At 40.0% G+C, this 7,747-nt stretch overlaps 1 long non-coding RNA gene across 5 annotated transcripts; it reads right to left on the reverse strand.

The window, feature by feature from the left end:
• Nucleotides 1-1,208: 1,208 nt before the first annotated feature.
• Nucleotides 1,209-7,406, reverse strand: LOC125522227 (uncharacterized). Of its 5 annotated transcripts, none has more exons than XR_007289698.2 (6): nt 6,980-7,405; nt 5,718-6,805; nt 5,465-5,515; nt 5,333-5,389; nt 1,706-3,472; nt 1,209-1,435 (listed from the first exon to the last, which is right to left on the reverse strand). It is a non-coding gene; the product is annotated as an uncharacterized LOC125522227 (long non-coding RNA). The 5 variants fall into 5 exon arrangements; XR_007289699.2 differs by having other exon boundaries at nt 1,706-1,764; nt 6,980-7,402; XR_015610946.1 differs by having other exon boundaries at nt 1,706-5,389; nt 6,980-7,406.
• Nucleotides 7,407-7,747: the final 341 nt, after the last annotated feature.

Raw genomic sequence — 7,747 nt, forward strand, 5'->3', positions numbered from 1 at the left:
TTCCTGTGGCACAAGCATGCGGTCGAGTTCAGGTCTTTTCGGCGAACAAATCAGCTGTAGTACACCGCGAGCATGCAAAATAGGGTGTGGTCGTGGCACGGGCATGCATAGCAGCTGTAGCTGTCGCGTGTGCAGTGATATATACCCAAGGCCCGTCAAGGCAGCGTGTAATAATCCTATAATCAATATTTTCATATTTGTTGACCCATTAAATAGTCCCATCTTGCTAGCTTACACACTATTTTCACCGGTTTATGCATAATTAAGCCAATCATTAAGAAGGTTAGAGTAATCAGGCAGCCCCGTTGGTTAAAAAAAGGGATTTATGACATGCATTATAAAGGATTGTGTTAACTCTTTGGATCAATCAAAGGAAAAAACCGAAAAAAATCACAAGGTGACTCAAAGGATGATGCACACGAAATGTCATTATGATCACTGTCACATCCCTAGCTTCTGGCAATGCATTAGGCTAGCTTCATGTGTGCATCATGTTTAAATTCAAATGAATATGAAATGGGGATGACAGAAAACCCCCAGCACCCGCCTTAATCCAACTAGGGATTACTAAAATCTTTTTCAATGAACCTGAAATGCCCTTCTAAAATGTTCATCATCTTTGCCTTAGTCTGGAACCTCTGACAAAAATGATGCACATATTTCTAGGACATCATAGGGTTACTGAATTAAATCATACTCTATTTGCATCTGGGCATTTAAATGCTATCACTACACCACAACACTAATGCAAGGACAGGAAAACTGTCGGGAGAAGTTTTCTCCCGGCAGATAGAACTGTCGGGAGAAGTTTTCTCCCGGCACATATTTCTAGGACATCATAGGGTCACTGAATTAAATCATACTCTATTTGTATGGGCATTTAGAATGGCAGGCAAACTGCCGGAAATGGTTTTCTCCCGGCAGATAGAACTGCCACAAGAACGGCTGCCGGGGATTATAATTCCCGGCAGATAAAGATCTCCCGGCAGTTTGTATGCCGTCATGTTCCAATTTCTCCCGGCAGTTTCTATTCTGCCGGCAGACTTGTTCTCCCGGCAGTTAATTGTTTTCCCGGCAGATAATATGCCACTGGTACCATATACCCCAATCTATATTATTATTACACTTTAGTATTGCATTTCTTCATTTATTTTACATTTAGATACACACTGACGAGGCATCCATTAAAATAAACCAGAAGGCATCCATTGAAATAAATTCTGTTCATCAAACATTTACAAGGTTACAATATATATGCAATTCACTGATTACATGTGAAGAATTACATAATAATTTAGTATCTGCAGTTTCAAGACGTCCAAGTTGTACAGAATGGAAAAAGCACAAAGAGTAAAGCTTGCAAGGTCTTCTAGGTGAGTTCAGAGCATATGGTTACGGCAAGGTATCTTAACCCGTCTTCAGGAACATTTCCAACCTAGACAGTAAGAAAAATTGAAAAATACATGTATAATAAAACATTATCTGCATTACATTGATTTACAACACTCAAAAGAGTCTATTGAGTACACCATTCCTGTTTTATAAGACATACGTCTACAACATCAAGAGAATTTCTAATCAAATTTCCTTTCAAGGCATCAACTGAATATTCAATTTAATAGGAAAATAAAAAATGTCAGCAGTTTCATGCATTGACACATAAATTAAGCACATCTAGTTCACCACAATTACATCATATGATTACCTATGATATAAATTTTAGTTTCCTGTATGTGAAGATTCCATAGAACACCGTCCAGAAAACTGCACATAAGATAAAATAGGAAGTGATTAAAGGAAGTGACATCCACAACTTGTATGAATTTTTGACATCATAGGATCTTGTATTTTGGTATAAACACACAAAGAATGTAGTTCAAGATATGAAATAGTTTCATCCCATGGAAAACAGCAAAACTCAAACATTTTTCTAGCACAAACATGACAGTAGTATAGAAACCAAAATGTTTGGTGTTATGTTGAAGTGGTTTACAACATTCTTACACTAGTAGAAAAAGGGTCAAACGTGAAGCACATTAGTGCCGGTTTGAATTTGAGCCGGCACTAATGGTATCATTAGTGCCGGTTCGAACGACTATGCATTAATGCCGGTTCGTGTTGAACCTTTAGTACCGGTTCGTGCCACAAACCGATACTAAAGGGGTGATGGCAGGCTGGCGTCAGGCCGGGGCCCCACGATCACCTTTAGTACCGATTCGTGTCACAAACCGGTACTAAAGGGCTAACCTTTAGTACCGGTTTGTGCCACGAACCGGTACTAAAGGGGTCTGACCTATAGTACCGGTTTGTGACACAAACCGGCACTATAGGGCAATTTTCAAACACCCCCCCCCCCTTGTCGCCATTTTAGTTCTGAAAAAATGAAAAGAAAATGATAAAACTTCAAAAAATAAAATCCTTCGAGAGGTAGTTATATTACTACATCTACTAGTTAGGAAAATTTAAAAACTTAAATTTGGACATGTTTTGCAAAAAGTGTAGGAAAAATGTAAAACGGCTATAACTTTTGCATACAATGTGGGAAAAAAATGTATAATATATCAAAAAATTCAGCACGAAAATCCGCATCCGATGGAGACCACCTACGGCCTATTTGCAATTTTTTAGAATCCTCAAATTCCAAAAGGAAAAAAAAATATGGTCAAATTTAAGTTTTTTTAAAAAAATTTGTTGAATCTAGTCAAACTACTTATTCAAGAAGTATTAATGTTACTACATAATTATTCAAGAATATTAGTGTTACTAAATAATTATTTCAATTTTTTGAATTTTGGTCAAATCTGATCAAACTATGGTCAAACTTATTCAAGAAATATTAGTGTTACTAAATAATTACTGTTTTTTAGAATAATAGTTGCAAACTCAAACAGTGAAATGTGTGACTTCATGGTTAAGCTAAACTCATGAGGGTTAATAGGATTGGCATCTTACTATTGTCAGGAAAACAACAAATGCAGACTTGGAAACGAAGGAAAATAGAACCCGAAAGTTAAGCATGCTCAGGCTAGAGTAGTGAGAGGGATGGGTGACCGGTCAGGAAGTTAGATGATTTGGAATGAATGATCCACACTTGAGCAGTTAAGAGAGGTGATTAGAGACTAAATCACCAAATAATTCAGAAAAATTTAAAATCGAAAAAATAAAAATAAAAATAAATTTTCAAAACTTTCAAAAAAAATTAAAAAAAAACCTTTAGTACCAACCAGTACTAAAGGTCCCCCATACCAGGGCGCGAGCTCACGCCACGTGGTGGCACTTTAGCGCCGGTTCGTGCCGAACCGGTACTAAAGGGGGGGGGGGGCTTTAGTGCCCACCAATTAGTGCCGGTTATGGAACCGGCACTAAAGGCCCTTACGAACCGGTTTTAAAGCTCCGTTTTCTACTAGTGTTACTAGTCTTTTGGGCTCCCAGTCACATGTGTCAATGTTCTTATACAATGTACTAGCACTTTCTGCAAAAAAAAAAATAGAACAAGTTAGATGTCACAAAGATGGTGCTGTTTCCAGTCTTACATGGTCAATCAGTTGGCAAACATATATGCAAAAACACCTATTTAATCACAAATTGAGTGGCCCGAGACATGCAACAAAATAGATGCGTCGTTGACAGAACACCTGTTTCTACTAGTATTGATTTTAGACTTCCAGTGTATATCTATAGCAAGATTCCTGTTGAGTACAAAATATTGAACAGTAATGCCAGGTCTAACCACTCTACACATGGAAAGGTACATTTCTCCTAAACAATGCAAGCCGGTTATAACTTAATTAGTCTATGAAAGATGATGTAGGACCATAGAGATAATCCAGGATGTGATTCCATTTTGCTTGTCTTAACGAAAAAGGAGCATTAGATCAAGGAAAAAGAAGTATTGGACTATGCGTAGGAATACAAGTGAAGGCAACACCTATGCTATTCATAAATGATTCTACGACTGGCAAACCAAGACACTGTTTCAAGTACTTGACCAATAACAAAAGACTAAGCTTTAGAATACACAGGACATGCAAAAGCTTAGTTCCTGGACACATGCGCACACTGGACATGTAAAAGGTTCCACTAATTGTATGCATAAAAAGGCTATGCACATTCAGGACAAGCATAGTTTGTATCTTTACTGCAGTTTCATTTGCATGAAGCACATAGGAAACAAAATTCTAAATGAAGTTTCAATGTTCTGAAATAGCAACAAGCATGTATCGAAAGAAAAATACTAAATCCAAGACTTAACTACCAAGATAAACAGCCGCCCACACCTCACCCACGCTAATATGCAATGGTATCTATCTATTATATACTAAAAGGAAAATAGGGATCAAGAATAGAGGATTTACTAGAAATTCTCACATTAATCAGACACATCGGACCGTTAGTTTGGTGGACCCTCCATTAATGAGTAAATTACGACCATTAGAAAGGCGGACCCACACCAATTTTGATGTATGATGTCCTGGACTGGAACTCTTGATTAGTTCGGTAGATAAAAAGAGATCATTTTTAACTGTGCTTGCGTGACAACAAAACAGCGGCGTCCGTGGTTATCCAGGAAATAAAAGAGCAGCGTCCCATAGAAAAAAGCAGTGGCAACTATGTTCATTCACAAAGGGAAAAAACAGCGGCAAGGGCATGGTCAACATGCCATATCGTGGGCGTTGTAGGCGGTGAACTTCGATCAAAAAGGAAAAGAAAAGAAGGAAGCAACGGCTCGCTCAATACGGCATGCCGTGGGCGTAGTAGACGGGCACTCATCACGGCTCATAGTTGCATACTCCTGTTGAGGTCCGACCCCATTGAAGAACGCATGATAATCACACGATGCGCCGATGTGCAGCATGAACACACTCCAGACCCTCGATGCCCAAGATAAAGAAACACTAGCAGAAGAAATCAGAATTCCAGGTAGAATAAGCATAATATCTCCTTTAAATATCAATTATCGAGGTCAACTATCATAGAATGGATGTCAGTTCCATTATTACTTTTATGAAGCAAATCAGGCAGTCCTTTCTATATGAGAACAATCTCATTCTGATATCCATGAATTCAGAAAAGCACCCAAAGATATGACTTACTCCCTCCTTCCATCTATATAGGGCCTAATGCGTTTTTCGAGGTTAACTTTGACCAAATATTAGAGCAATAATATATGACATGCAACTTACACAAAGCACACCGTTAAATTCGTGTGTGAAAGGAGCTTTCAATGATATAATTTTCACATTGTGCATGTCATATACTATTAATCTTGTCAATAGTCAAAGACGGTCTTAAAAACCGCATTAGGCCCTATATAGATGGAAGGAGGGAGTACCATATTTTTCTCCCAATAGAAACAATTCATCTCAAGCAATACCCCAACCTGCAATAGCTACAACAAAGACAATGTTTTTTTAGAAGCAAATCCCAGTGATAAGAAAGTTAAATACGTGAGGTAAGCACATACCTCATCTTCCACTTTAATGTAACATCCTCTGACATTTACTGAAACATCGATCTGAAATAGGTATAGGTATATACAAAATGTCAATACATGAGGTAAGCATATATCCTTTTTTTCGAATGCGAAAGTGATAACCAGTATAGAAAATACAAGCGGAAATGTGGATTGTTTGGCATTTATTTTCCTGTAAAAAGCAATACCTATCCAGATCAGTATAGCATATAGAGATTATTTTTCCTACATGTGAAAGGAATACCTTTTAATCATTTGTGTCGCTGCTATTATATGCCAACTCCTCAACGACCCTTAGGAGGTCAGACAATATAATGCTTGAGTGCAAGGAGCTGTGGACTCTTTTCGGCAAGCGTTTAATGCTATGCATCGACGTGTTCTTGTAAAAAAAGAGCTTAGATCAACCAATGGTTAAGAATAAAGTGTACCGAAGCAGGCAGCGTCAAAAAATTATTCCAGGAACTTCAGAAAATTAACTAACTTGTTGGTATGCTACTTCATCAAGTGAGGACTGATCACGATGTGAGATTACAGTGGCGGCTCGATTATTAAGGCATGGTTCATAGGAAATGTGCGTGTAGACAACCAACCAACAAGGTAAGAAACATATTGTTTTTCTTTCCTCTGTATCATAAGATACATATCATTCAGGCTGCAACTCAAGAAATCAACCCCTCCTCACAAGCAAACCATAGCCGTGTTGGCCCTTGCAGGGCTTCTATTATCTGGTGCAGATGCCCTGCATGGTCCAACAAGCCCAATTTAGTGCAGTGTGTGATAGCCTGATGGCAGTGCCAGCCACTTACGACATTCCTTTCTACAATTATTTTCTGCCCAGTGCAATGTTTCATGCAGGTTGAGAATTCAGATAGGGCACCACTGAACTGCTATGAAACAATTCGATAGATGATAAATCAGGGAAGTAAAAGTAGTTAATTTTGTAGAGCAATTTTCAATATCAAATCAGCACTCATGTCTATAATTTAGTTCTTGTAGATGCTAGCACAAGAAACTTTCTAGAGTTGTATACAGTCAGCCATTAGTGAGTAAACTTTCTCAAGCTGTGAAACACTTGCCTTCAGTTGTGCAATGTCTGAACCTGAATAAACAAAGACCCGTCCACATCGCTAAAATTGGATGGATAGAAGAACATTACATTTTACAAATCATAGGCACATATACATGCATATTAACTTATTAAGATAAGAAAATGAAATACAAGAGTACGTGTACAATAACCTGGCTGATAGCCTTTGCAAATTATGAGCATTATGAATTCCAAACAAACCTACAACTGCTAGAACCAATCCCCAATCCTTTCACTGGTAGCACCTGCATCAATTTAGTAGCAAAATAAAAAATAAGTAGCAATAAGAAAGACTTGGAGCCAAGTAGTGACTCAGTGGAAGGTAGGGAAAATGTGCAGCAAGGAGAAGATAAGGCGAAGCATCTTGTGAGTTTTCATCGAGCAGAAAAGGAGAGCTTCTTTGTATAGAAAAAGCACACCTGCATCGCGCTTCCTCCATGACAGATCTGAGCACCATGTTGTACTAGCGTAGTGGGGAGCAGACACCGCACTCGTCGTCAGGGTGGTGGGAGACGTGGTGGGGAGAAAGGCGACGTCGACCTCGACGCACCGGCCCCGTTGACCAGCCCTTGTGGCGGTGCCGAAGGGAGCGAAACCAGAGGCGTGTGGAGGGAGGCGAGGTTGACCTCTACGCAGCGGCGTCATCGATATGGGTGGGGGTCGCACAGGTCAGCGGAGGGAGTCGATGGTGGAGGGCGCGTTCGAGGGCAGAGGGGTCGGTGGTGGAGGGCGCGGTCGAGGGCAGAGGGAGTGTCGGCGGCGGCGGCGTCGGTGGAGGAGGAGGGCTCTCGAGGGTTCGATTTGGGGAAGAACTGGTTGGGGACGGCGGCTAGGTCTTTTGAGCGAAAAAAATAATCTTTTTTTTAAGTTTTCAGTCTATCGCGCGTTCCCGCGCCACCACACGTTTGGGCCCAATTGTTTTTGGTCTCGCGCCATGGACAGCCCGACAGATAGTGGGCCAGGGTTTAATTGTGCCGGCAGATTTGATGCCTTGAAACGTGGACAACATTTTCGGCAGTGCACATGCCCTTGGTACTCAACTTCCCCCGGCAGTTTTACTACCCTTAAGTATTTCTGCTGGCAGTAACTAGATTCCCCGCAGATATTTTGCCCTTGTTCTACTATTTCTCCCGGCAGTTAATTGCTCCCAATTAAGTGTTGTGGTGTAGTGTATATAATATTTTAAG

The sequence above is a fragment of the Triticum urartu genome, chromosome 7A, assembly GCF_056163025.1.
Source record: "Triticum urartu cultivar PI428250 chromosome 7A, HENAU_Tu73, whole genome shotgun sequence".
Taxonomy (NCBI): Eukaryota; Viridiplantae; Streptophyta; class Magnoliopsida; order Poales; family Poaceae; genus Triticum; species Triticum urartu.